Source organism: Triticum urartu, chromosome 4A (assembly GCF_056163025.1).
Source record: "Triticum urartu cultivar PI428250 chromosome 4A, HENAU_Tu73, whole genome shotgun sequence".
Classification (NCBI taxonomy): domain Eukaryota; kingdom Viridiplantae; phylum Streptophyta; class Magnoliopsida; order Poales; family Poaceae; genus Triticum; species Triticum urartu.
This window is the reverse complement of record NC_141876.1, coordinates 366,585,192-366,598,727: the sequence shown is the minus strand read 5'-3', so window position 1 is coordinate 366,598,727 and position 13,536 is coordinate 366,585,192. Positions and strand designations below refer to the sequence as shown.

At 48.3% G+C, this 13,536-nt stretch overlaps 1 protein-coding gene across 1 annotated transcript in view; it reads left to right on the top strand.

Annotated features, from left to right (window-relative positions):
• LOC125551580 (uncharacterized) overlaps nt 1-13,021 on the top strand; it is a 49,146-nt gene extending 36,125 nt beyond the window's left edge. The window contains exon 5 of the transcript XR_015601159.1: nt 12,745-13,021. The gene's annotated coding sequence lies outside the window, so the exon portion shown is untranslated. The remainder of the gene's footprint in view (nt 1-12,744) is intronic.
• Nucleotides 13,022-13,536: the final 515 nt, after the last annotated feature.

Below are 13,536 nucleotides of genomic sequence, written 5' to 3'. Positions count from 1 at the left end.
TCATGGATGACACGGAAGTTCCCCGGATCTTGTGGGTAAAGTGTGCAACCTCTGCAGAGTGTAAAACTATTCGAATAGTCGTGTCCACGGTCAAGGACAGTTGGGTGGTGCTGCTTAGACTACGTCCATATGTTTCTGACAAACAACACGGTTTGGTTGACGTGATTCATGAGGAAGTCACGATGAGCTTGAGTATGAGTTGTTCACAACTCTATCTCGATGTTGATGTCTGTAACCTCCTGATACTTGTTGCAGATGCATTCATATCTTTGATAAATGTTGATCATACTTGCATGAGAAAAACTAGTTTTCCGCAAAAATGCCAAATTAGCAGCAGTGCCTTGCATAATTATTCTGTTATCACCCTTGGGTTGCTTGCGAGTACATTCAAAGTACTCATTGGCTTGCCACTGGTTATTTTATTGGCCAGGCATGAAAGAACATGATAGGATGAAGAATACTTTGGTGACGAACATGCGAGCTAGGACGCTTCCCAGTCAGAATGCCTGTAGGGTTAAGGCAGATGGCATGGGTCCAAGTTATCGACGAAGATTTCCGCTACAATGTTATACTCAAGACTTGACCATAATGGTCCTACTTGTGTAATACGGTATGTATGGATGTAAGACTCTTGTTATTCAGCTTCTGTGTGTTCAGTGAGCATTGATCTCTGGGATCACTGTACACGTGCATTCGGTGATCACGACTTATGAGTCGGGGTCCCCACACGTAGCCACGGTTGTTGCGCTCAGGGCGCTACCCGACGCGCCCACCGCGCATCGCCCTGAGCTCTTGGCAGTCGTTGGTGTTATGGCTATGGACATCATGGAAGACGCAGTACGGACGGTTGTCTCTTGGAGGGTCGTTGTAGCCGCAGCCGCGCTTCACTTCTGGCTCCACGGCCAGCACGGCTGGTCCCTTGCGCTTTGCTTCCTTGGCCTTGGTCTTCTTGTCGTCGGCCTCTGCCTCAGGCAGTTCCAGGAGGGAGAGGCGGCCTTCCTCTGCCCTGGCACACTTCGCCGCGAGATTGAACATCTCGAGGGCCGTGCACAGGTCCTCGTGGATGGCAAGCTCCTCATTCATCCTGACGTCGCGGACACCATCGGAGAACGCCGAGATGATGGCCTCGTCGGAGACCCTGGGGATCTTGAGGCGCACGGTGTTGAAGCGTTGGATGTACTTCTGCAGGGTCTCCCCAGGCTGCTGCTTCACACGGCGCAGGTCTGCGGCCGCTGGAGCTCGGTCGCGGGTACCTTGGAAGTTGGCGATGAAGCGCTCACGAAGCTCCTCCCAAGAAGAGATGGATCCTGGAGGAAGGTTCAGGAGCCAGGAGCGCGCACCGTCCTTGAGGGCCATGGGGAACTAGTTCGCCATGACCTGCTCGGTGCCGTTCGCCGCCTCGATGCTGAGCTCGTAGAGCTGGAGGAACTCCGCCGGGTCGGCGGTGCCGTCGTAACGCGAAGGCAGGTCTGGCTTGAACTTGCCGGGCCAGACGAGGCACCGTAGCTCAGGAGCTAGGGCGCGGCATCCAGCCACGCTCATGATTGCTGGCGCCCCCTGTGCCTGCGGTGCTGGATCTTGGGGTGCGGGCGCCACCACCTCCTGTGGGGCGCGGTTCTGGTGCTGCTGAGCGGGGAGCACGCGCGCTTCTGCCTGGGGGCGCGGGACCACCTGGCAGCTCTCCTCGTCGCGCGCGGGGGCCCTGCGGGGCTGTTCGCGCCATGGAGCCTCGCGCCTGAGCCCCTGGCCGGCGCCGCGCGGTGGAGGTGGGGGCGGAGAGCCGTGGTCCTCGTTCCCCGCCATGGGCGACAGAGGGCGAGAGAAATAGGTCGGTGCGGGTGCCTCCCCGACGGCGTTGACGAGCTCGGTGATGCGGTGGAGCCACTCGTCGTAGATGTCGTCCGCCGGACAGTAGCGTAGGAGCTCCCGCGCCATCAGTAGCGCAGGCTGCTGGTAGACCGGCCCACGGCGGACCAGCGAGGACAACGTCGCGGTCGGCGAAGGTGACGGGGTCACCGTGCGGCCTTCGCGCCGCACGGACAGCGGCAATGACGAGTCCTGCTGCTTGTGAACGGCTGGGTCCGTGGCCGCGTTGGCGACCAGCGAGTTGGGGTGGAGTGGTGCGCCGTTACCCGTGGGCGCCGCCTGAGCGACGTTGGCGGCGCGACGGGCGGCGCGTGCTCGGCGAGTGTCCACCATGGCGGTGAACCAAGGTCGATGGAGAAGAGCGGAGCGAGGTCGTCGGAGAAGCGAGATTTCGACATGCCTCCTACCTGGCGCGCCAAATGTCGGATTCCGGGCTCCGCAAAACCCTTAAGATTCGAACACAGGGGCGTGACAAAGATCTCTACCACTACACATCTACCTAGCGCCTCGCTCTTCTCCTGGTGGTGGGAATGGAATGCAAGCAAGCAAAGAAGTAGAGCACACAAGAGTTTACCCAGGTTCGGGCCACCTTGCGGTGTAAAACTCTACGTCCTGCTTTAGTGGATTGGCCTCGCGAGGGCTCGAGTATGAACAAGTACAATGGTCTCCTGAGCTCTAGAGGTGAGCTCGAGAGGGGTGAGGAAGCGGATGTTCTTGCTCCTTTGCTATCTAAGTCCCAATGGGTTGGTTCCTCCCTATGCTAGGAACCCTAGATACTTATATAGACGGCCATGGCCCTCTTCCCCCGAAATGTTTAGGCGGGAAGGGAATCCCACAACGGCCATTCGAGCGGGAACACAAGGACGCTCCTATCCTGACAAAAGGTGGTCTTCGCCTGCAAAGAGGGCAGGCGGTGACGCGATGGTGGGTTCGGCGATGACATCCTTCTTGCCGTCCTTGCGGCTTCGGTCTTGTTGCACCAAAGGGGAAACCTTTGTCTCGCCCCTCGGGAACCTGCGCCTGCGCGGTCTCCTTTGCACCGATATGGAAACTGCGCCCGCCGGCGTGCGCTGGCGCCCGCTGGCACGGTTCATCATGGCTTGCGTGACTGCCTCCTCCTGAGGCAGCCCTTGCCTTGAGATCTCCGCCCTCCCGAAGCAGCCTAGCTGAGGCCACTCTTGGTAGAGGTTTCGGTTGCCCCTCTGGAGCAGCCTAGGTGAGGCCGCTCCCCGAGGAGGTCTTGGTCGTTCTCCTCGCTAGGGCTGTCCCCCTTGCGAGGGTCTTGAGCAGCTGGTCGATCAGCTGGGCCCTACCGGGCCATACCAGGTACGCGACATGGGCCGTAGACAGGCAAGTCTGGGTACCATGGTTCCCAGTACGCCGACAACTATGATCGAGATTCAATAAACCATTCACCTTGGGTGTATGACCACAGAAGGTTTTATTCATGTAAACAGAATAACAATTATTCTTTGACTTAAATGAATAACCGTATTGCAATAAACATGATCCAGTCATATTATGCTCAACGCAAACACCAAATAACATTTATTTAAGGTTCAACACTAATCCCGAAGGTAAAGGGAGTGTGCGATGGTGATCTTATGAACCTTGGAATCACTTCCAACACACATTGTCACCTCACCCTCAACTACTCTCTATTCATTTTGTAACTCCTGTTTCAAGTTACTAATCATAGCAACTGAACCAGTATCAAATACCCAGGGGCTACTATGAACACTAGTAAAGTACACATCAATAACATGTATATCATATATACTTTTGTTCACTTTGCCATCCTTCTTATCCGCCAAGTATTTGGGGGCAGTTCCGCTTCTAGTGACCATTTCATTTGCAGTAGAAGCACTAAGTTTAAGGCTTGGGTCTAGATTTGGGCTTCTTCATGTGAGTGGCAACTTGCTTGCCATTCTTCTTGAAGTTCCCTTTATTTCCCATGCCCTTTTACTAGAAACTAGTGGTCTTTTCAACCATCAACACTTGATGCTTTTCTTGATTTCTACCTTCGCCGATTTCAGCATCGCAAAGAGCTCGGGGAATCGTTTTCGTCATCCCTTGCATATTATAGTTCATCACAAAGTTCCAGTAACTTGGTGATAGTGACTAGAGAACTCTGTCATTCACTATATTATCTGGAAGATTAACTCCCACTGGATTCAAGAGATTGTAGTACTCAGACATTCTGAGCACATGCTCACTGATTGAGCTATTCTCCTCCATCTTTGTAGGCAAAATGCTTGTCAGAGGTCTCATACCTATCAACTCGGCCATGAGTCTGAAATACCAATTTCAGCTCTTAGAACATCTTATATTCTCCTTGTCCTTCAAAATGTTTTTGAAGTCCCGGTTCTAAGCCGTAAAGCATGGCACACTAAACTATCAAGTAGTCATCATACCGAGCTTTGCCAAACGTTCATAATGTCTGCATCTGCTCCTGCAATAGGTCCGTCACCTAGCGGTGCATCAAGGGCATAATTCTTCTATGCAGCAATGAGGATACCCCTCAGATCACGGACACAGTCCGCATCATTGCTACTATCATCTTTCAACTTATTTTTCTCTAGGAACATATCAAAAATAAATGGGGAGCTATAACACGAGCTATTGATCTACAACATAATTTGCAAATACTATCAGGACTAAGTGCATGATAAATTAAAGTTCAATTAATCATATTACTTAAGAACTCCCACTTAGATAGACATCCCTCTAGTCATCTAAATGATCACGTGACCCATATCAACTAAACCATGTCCGGTCATCACGTGAGATGGAGTAGTTTTCAATGGTGAACATCACTATGTTGATCATATCTACTATATGATTTATGTTCGACCTTTCGGTCTCAGTGTTCTAAGGCCATATCTGCATATGCTAGGCTCGTCACGTTTAACCCGAGTATTATGCACGTGCAAAACTGGCTTGCACTCGTTGTATGTGAACGTAGAGCTTATCACACCTGATCATCATGTGGTGTCTCGGCACGACGAACTGTAGCAACGGTGCATACTCAGGGAGAACACTTGTACCTTGAAATTTAGTGAGGGATCATCTTATAATGCTACCGCCATACTAAGCAAAATAAGATGCATAAAGGATAAACATCACATGCAATCAAAATAAGTGATATGATATGGCCATCATCATCTTGTGCCTTTGATCTCCATCTACAAAGCACCATCATGATCACCATCATCACTGGCTTGACACCTTGATCTCCATCGTAGCATCGTTGTCGTCTCACCAACTATTGCTTCTACGACTATCGCTGCCGCTTAGTGATAAAGTAAAGCAATTACATGGTGATTGCAATTCATACAATAAAGAGACAACCATAAGGCTCCTGCCAATTGCCGATAACTTCTACAAAACATGATCATCTCATACAACAATTTATATATCATCACGTCTTGACCATATCACATCACAACATGCCCTGCAAAAACAAGTTAGACGTCCTCTACTTTGTTGTTGCAAGTTTTACGTGGCTGCTACGGGCTTCTAGCAAGAACCGTTCTTACCTACGCATCAAAAACACAACGATTTTTCATCAAGTGTGTTGTTTTAACCTTCAACAAGGACCGGGCGTAGTCAAACTCGATTCAACTAAAGTTTGAGAAACAGACAACCGCCAGCCACCTATGTGCAAAGCACGTCGGTAGAACCAGTCTCATGAACACGGTCATGTAATGTCAGTACGGGCCACTTCATCCAACAATACTGCCGAATCAAAGTAAGACGTTGCTGGTAAGCAGTATGACTATTATCACCCACAACTATTTGTGTTCTACTCGTGCATATAACATCTACGCATAGACCTGGCTCTGATACCACTGTTGGGGAACACAATATTTCAAAAAAAATCCTACGATCACGCAAGATCTATCTAGGAGATGCGTAGCAATGAGAGGGGAGAGTGTGTCCACGTACCCTCATAGACCGAAAGCGAAAGCGTTTAGTAACATGGTTGATGTAGTCGAGCGTCTTCGCGATTCAACGATCCTAGCACCGAATGTATGGCACCTCCGTTTTCAGCACATGTTCACCGCGATGACGTCCCTCGAGCTCTTGATCCATTTGAGGATGAGGGAGAGTTCTGTCAGCACGATGGCGTGGGGACGGTGATGATGAAGTTACCCGCGCATGGCTTCACCTAAGCACTATGACGATATGACCGAGGTATGTAACTGTGGAGGGGGGCACCGCACACGGCAAAAATAATATCTGTTGTGCTATTGGGGTGCCCCCCTCCCACGTATATAAAGGATGGAGGGAGAGAGACTGGCCCCCTTTGGGCGCGCCAAGAGTATGGAGTCCTACTAGGACTTCCAGGTCCTAGTAGGAATCCCTTTCCTTTTCGGAGTAGGAGAGAAGGAAAGAGGAAAAGAGAGAGGGAGTAGGAAAAGGCAAGGGGGCGCTGCTCCCTTCCCCTAGTCCAATCCGGACGCATGGGGGGGGGGCGCCACCTCCCCTTGGCCTGCCTCCTCTTTTCCCGTATGGCCCATTACTTCTCACGGTGAATTCCCGTAACTCCCCGGTACTCCAAAAAACACCCGAATCACTCGAAACCTTTCTGATGTGTGAATATAGCCTTCCAATATATGAATCTTTACCTCTCAACCATTTAGAGACTCCTCGTCATGTCTGTGATCTCATCCAGGACTCCGAGCAAACTTCAGTCATCAAATCACATAACTCATAATACAAATCGTCATCGAACGTTAAGCGTGCGGACCCTACGGATTCGAGAACTATGTAGACATGACCGAGACATATCTCCGGTCAATAACCAATAGCGGAACCTGGATGCTCATATTGGCTCCTACATATTCTACGAAGATGTTTATCGGTCAAACTTCATAACAACATACGTTGTTCCCTTTGTCATCGGGATGTTACTTGCCCGAGATTCGATCGTCGGTATCCTCATACCTAGTTCAATCTAATTACTAGCAAGTCACTTTACTCATTCCGTAATGTATCATCCTGTAACTAACTCATTAGTCACATTTCTTGCAAGGCTTGCAGTGATGTGCATAACCGAGAGGGCCAGAGATACCTCTCTGATACACGGAGTGACAAATCCTAATCTCGATCTATGCCAACCCAACAAACACCTTCGGAGACACATGTAGAGCATCTTTATAATCACCCAGTTATGTTGTGACACTTGATAGCACACAAGGTGTTCCACCGGTATTCGGGAGTTGCATAATCTCATAGTCAGAGGAACATGTATAAGTCATGAAGAAAGCAATAGCAATAAAACTCAACAATCATAATGCTAAGCTAACGGATGGGTCTTGTCCATCACATCATTCTCTAATGATGTGATCCCATTTATCAAATGACAACACATGTCTATGCTTAGGAAACTTAACCATCTTTGATCAGCGAGCTAGTATAGTAGAGGCATACTAGGGACACTTTGTTTTGTCTATGTATTCACACATGAAACAAGTTTGCAGTTAATACAATTCTAGCATGAATAGTAAACATTTATCATGATATAAGGAAATAAAATAATAATTTTATTATTGCCTCTAGGGCATATTTCCTTCAGACTCAATGGTCACAACCGCTTAGTTCGGATCTGTGGGAAGTTTTTTGGACGTGCACGAGGGGGTTTGAGTACTGAGCAGAGAGAGTCAAATGTTCAGACAACAAAAGAACGGTTGGTCTGAGAAAGGTTGACATAGGCAAAAGGAATTTGACAAAAGGACACGGAGACAAGAAGTAAAGCAGTAACTACGAACGGCTATGAGTTTTTATAAAAACACCCGGATGCAATGCAAATGATCGGATGAATAATTCAACAAACAAAAATAATTAAAGAGGCTACCAAGAAAACATGGAAGGCATCTGGAGCGTCGGTCTCGGGATATTACACCTTCATTTGTACTAAGTGGGAATACTGCTTGTGCATCCAAACTGCTTAAACCAAGTTGTGCCAAACGAGTCCACCATACCTACCTATATGCAGTATTTCCATGCCGTTCCAAGTAAATTTGTATGTGCGAACTCTAATTTTAAAAATGAAATTCCTTTTTGTGTGCCCGTACTGCTCATGAAGTCGCAAGGATGGCCAATATTTTTCCATGCTAGATATGTTATTCTTAAGGTGAGTTTTCATTCACTTGTCATTGCACGAGAGTGTGGCAAGGTAATAGGGATGCCCAGTCCCAAAATGAAAAAAATATTTACGTTGTTAAATAATAAATTCCTTGGAAAGTGTTGGTATGGAAGGCACCCGTGGATACGGCTAGTCATGGATTGTGAAAGAATGGTTGTAAAAGTAATAAACTTTATTTTATGTTTGGGAACCGCCTATGATAAATCTAGCATAGAAATATTGGTAATTCTCGGTCGTTTTCATTAACGGGAAAAGCATGCCTCTCAAAATATTTTATCTCACAATTTAAGCTTTGAGCACTGACACCTCTACAAATCTCTGTTTCCCTTTGCGAAGGGCCTACCTATTTACTTGATGCAATTTTTATTTCTATTTGTGTCTCCATCTTCTCTTATAAAGTACCAACTAGGGAACACTATAATCATACGTGTGCATTGGATGTAGGTAATATTCGAGTGTGTTTCATGAATGGATCAATGATTGAGCATAATGGGCTGGGGATAGCTTTTTTAGTGTTGCTATTTTGAAAGACATGGTTGCTTGTTGATATGCTTGAGTATTGATGTCCTTATGTCAATTCTAGACTATTGCTTTGAATCATCTAAAAGTCCAAATGTCCATGCTAAAAAGAAAAGAATATGTCATGAACATGTTAGGCAGCATTCCACATCAAAAATTATGTTTTTATCATTTACCTACTCAAGGACGAGCAGCAATTAAGCTCGGGGATGCTGATAGATCTCCAACGTATCTATAATTTTTTATTGTTCCATGCTATTATATTATCAATCTTGGATGTTTTATATTCATTTACTAGCAATTTTATATCATTTTTGGGACTGACCTATTGACATAGTGCCCAATGCCAGTTGCTTTTTTGCTTGTTTTTTTACTTCATAGAATATCTGTCTCAAATGAAGTCCAAATGCCGCAAAACTTTTTTGGAGTTTTTTTCTGCCCAAAAGAGACCCAGGGAGCCTAGGTGGTGTACAAGAGGAGGCCTGTGGGGCTCACAAGACACCAGGGCACGACAGAGGCCCCAAGCACGCCCTGGTGCCTTGTGGGGCCCATGGTGATCTTTTCCAACACCTCTCAGATCTACAAATACCCAAATATTCTAGAAACCATAGGGGAGTCGACGAAACACAATTCCAGCCGCCGCAAGTTCCAGAACCACGAGATCCAATCTAGAGCCCTATTCCAGCACCTTGCCGGAGCGGGAAACAATCACGGAGGGGTTCATCATCCTCATTGTGACGCCTGGATAATTAAGCTACAGTAACCCTCGCCTAATGATGCCATGTCACCTCAATTACTGTTGTTACTCTTCCGTAGTTCAAAATCGATTCGAAATTCAAATTTTAAAATAAAGTCAAACTAGAAAAAAATCAAATGTCAAAAGTAAAAAATACAACCGGTGACAAATAATGCATATGTAATTATGGTGAGGAAACCACATTTTTATAAAGTGTTTAAATGCTCTAATATAAATAAAATAGTAGCAAACATAATTATTGAAATGCCTTTACTAATTAATAAAATATCAAACTAAATTATTTGAGGACTAGACTTTTGGTGGTAGTGCAGCTTATTGCATAGTATTTATATGTCAAGGCTCCACTTCTTACAAAAGTCATTTGGTTCAAGTTTTAAATGGAAAACAGAAGCTAATTAAAAGAAATAGAAAACAAAAGGAAAAATACAAAAGAAAAGTAAAAACAAAAACTAATCTACTGGGCCACGTGGCCCATTAGCCCAAGAAAAACGGCCCAGCCACCCCTGCCATTCCCTTCCCGTCGCTACAGGAGACGGAGGGGGCCGTGGCAGCCATCCACGGCGCGTTGGCCGCAGTGGCAGCCATCGGCGACCCCTGCCCCGCCTACAAGGCTCTGTCGACGCCCCTGAAACCCTAGCCCCCTCGCAGTCCATCCCCCCTCGCGCCCCCTCCTTCTACGCCCGCCGACGTCGCGGCGCCCTGACCGGTCCGCCTCTACCCCGCCGACCTTCTCGCCGTCATCCGCAGCCACTGTCGTCTCCGGCGTGCGGGAGCACGTCCAGGAGGTCCGTCGCGGCCGGATCCGTCCGCTCCGGGGATCACCTCAAGCCGGGACGGTCCGTGCGCTCGCCATCGAGCCCTTCTCCGCCGCGGACGTCACCAACTCGTCATCGTTGCCACTGCTCCGGGCCGCCTCCGACCTTCTAACCTCGTCCACAAGAACCGGGGTGAGCTTCTCCCTCGGGTCCCCTTTTTAGCCCTTCAATTTGGACGCTGTAGGCTGTCATCTCCGTCGAGCTCGAACCCCCGTGTACGCGTACGTGCGTGCGCTCGCTGCCGCCTGTTACTTCTTCTGCTGTCGTTGTTGCCGGTGCTGCCGGTTGTCGCTGCTGCTGTCCCGTGCTCGCCCGCCCCTACTTCGTGTGCGTGCTTGCGCTGCTGCTCCGTTTGCTGCTGGCCGCTGCTGCCGCGTACCGCTGGCGCCGCACTGCTGATGCTCCTTGCGTGCTTCTGCGCTGCCCTGCCTCTGTTCTGCTTGCTGCTAGCCACGGCAAAGGCCATGGCCGTGGTGTGTGAGAGCGCAATGTGTGTGTGCGTGAGTTGTGTGTATGGCTGGCTTTTGCCACAGCCATGTGTGGCCAACCCTTTGCTAGCTTAGGGACTAATCCCCAGTTAAAACAAGCCCTTTTGTTACACTAATTTATATTAGGCTTAGTTTTAGTTGGGCCTATGACAGCGGGGCCCCACGCCCTCTTTTCTAAAAAAATATAATTAAAAACATAATTACTTAAATAATTAATTAGTAATTAATTAATTTAATGAATCATGTTAATTAACCTAATTTAATTAGTCTGATTAGTTAGCTATTTAACTGTTAATTAATTAAATAGACAATGATGATTGGGCCCCACTGCCCCTTTGACCAGTCAACCCGGTTAGAGTTAACTGTTGACCCTGCCGATGTCACGATGATGTCATGCTGATGCAATAACTTTATTTTAATTTTTAAAATAATTACAGAATTTGTTTTAAACTTTGAAAAATCATATAAAGTAATCCGTAACTTGGATCAAAATACTTTGTACATCAAAGTTGCTCAGAACGACGAGACGAATCCGGATACGCAGTCGGTTTGTCCGCCACACGTCCCTAGCATCGCGAACATGCAACAATCCCCCTCCATTCCGTCTGTCCAAAAATGCGAAACACCGGGAATACCTTCCCGGATGTTTCCCCCCTTCACCGGTATCGCCTATCCCTACGCTAGGTCACCCCTAGCACAACGTGTTGCCGCGTCTTGCTTTGTGTTACATTTGATTGCTATGTTATTTATTGTGTTCCCCCTCCGTTGCTCCTTTCCGGTAGACTTGAGACCGCTGCCGATATTCGTGTGTTCGACTATATCGAAGATGACCCCTCCTTCTTGCCAGAGCAACCAGGCAAGCCCCCCCTTTGATCACTAGATATCGCCTACTCTTCTCTATACTGCTTGCATTAGAGTAGTGTAGCATGTTACTGCTTTCCGTTATTCCTATCCTGATGCATAGCCTATCCTTGCTACTACTGTTGTTACCATTACCTGCTATCCTACTACTTAGTATAGGATGCTAGTGTTCCATCAGTGGCCCTACACTCTTGTCCGTCTGCCATGCTATACTACTGGGCCGTGATCACTTCGGGAGGTGACCACGGGCATATACAATATACTTTGCACAGTTACCTTACCTGTGATACTGTTCGGAGATGGGGGATGAAGGGGCAGGTGGCTCCATCCCGGTAGAGGTGGGCCTGGGTTCCCGACGGCCCCCGACTGTTACTTTGAGGCGGAGCGACAGGGCAGGTTGAGACCACCTAGGAGAGAGGTGGGCCTGGCCCTGGTCGGCGTTCGCAGATACTTAACACGTTTAACGAGATCTTGGTATTTGATCTGAGTCTGGCTACTGGCCTATACGCACTAACCATCTACGCGGGGACAGTTATGGGCACTCGACGTCGTGGTATCAGCCGAAGCCTTCGTGACGTCAGCAACGGAGCGGCACGTGCTGGATTGGACTGGAACGCCTACTAGGCTAGGTCTGCTTCCGGCCGCCCACGCAACGTGCAGGTGTGCTAAGGGCGATGGGCCCAGACCCCTGGGCGCTTAGGTTTAGACTGGCGTGCTGACCTCTCTATTGGTCTAGGTGGGGCTGCGACGTGTTGATCTTCCGAGGCCGGGCATGACCCAGGAAAGTGTGTCCGGCCAAATGGGATCGAGCGTGTTGGGTTATGTGGTGCACCCCTGCAGGGAAGTTAATCTATTCGAATAGCCGTGATCTTCGCTAACAGGACGACTTGGAGTTGTACCTTGACCTTATGACAACTAGAACCGGATACTTAATAAAACACACCCTTCCAAGTGCCAGATACAACCGGTGATCGCTCTCTCACAGGGCGACGAGGGGAGGATCATCGGTTAGGATTATGCTATGCGATGCTACTTGGAGGACTTCAGTCTACTCTCTTCTACATGCTGCAAGACGGAGGCTGCCAGAAGCGTAGTCTTCGAAAGGAGTAGCTATCCCCCCTTATCCCGGCTTTCTGCAGTTCAGTCCACATATAATAGCCTTATTCCAGTTGATACCAATGCATACATATGTAGTATAGCTCCTTGCTTGCGAGTACTTTGGATGAGTACTCACGGTTGCTTTCTCCCTCTTTCCCCCTGTCCCTTCTACCTGGTTGTCGCAACCAGATGTTGGAGCCCAGGAGCCAGACGCCACCTTCGACGACGACTCCTACTACACCGGAGGTGCCTACTACTACATGCTGCCCGCTGACGACGACCAGGAGTAGTTAGGAGGATCCCAGGCAGGAGGCCTGCGCCTCCTGCGATCTGTATCCCAGTTTGTGCTAGCCTTCTTAAGGCAAACTTGTTTATCTTATGTCTGTACTCAGATATTATTGCTTCCGCTGACTCGTCTATGATCGAGCTCTTGTATTCGAGCCTTCGAGGCCCCTGGCTTGTAATATGATGCTTGTATGACTTATTTTATTTGTATAGTTGTGTTGTGATATCTTCCCGTGAGTCCTTGATCTTGATCGTACACATTTGCGTGCATGATTAGTGTACGGTCAAATCGGGGGCGTCACAAGTTGGTATCAGAGCCGACTGCCTGTATGAATCCCCCTTTCCAACTCCTTGGCCGAAGTCGAGTCTAGTCATTGAAAAACTTTTACTAACATGGTTGTGCGGCTTACGGGCCCATGTCGCCATCTGGGTGGTATTAGGATCTTTTACTCCTCGATCCTTACTCTGGGACTCTGAACTCTCTTCTATTCAGGTTAAATGAATTTTGCTAAATCTAACATTAGGATCTCGTTATCACTTTCTCCCGGAGAGCCCTTTATTATAGATGATCGACTGCTTCAACAGAAGATTCTGATAATACTCTCCGATGTTCTCCCGAAACTTTGTGCCATTGCTTTTGCAATTCCCTACCACCGAAAAATCCCTATGGATAAATACTTACACTTGTCGTTCTTA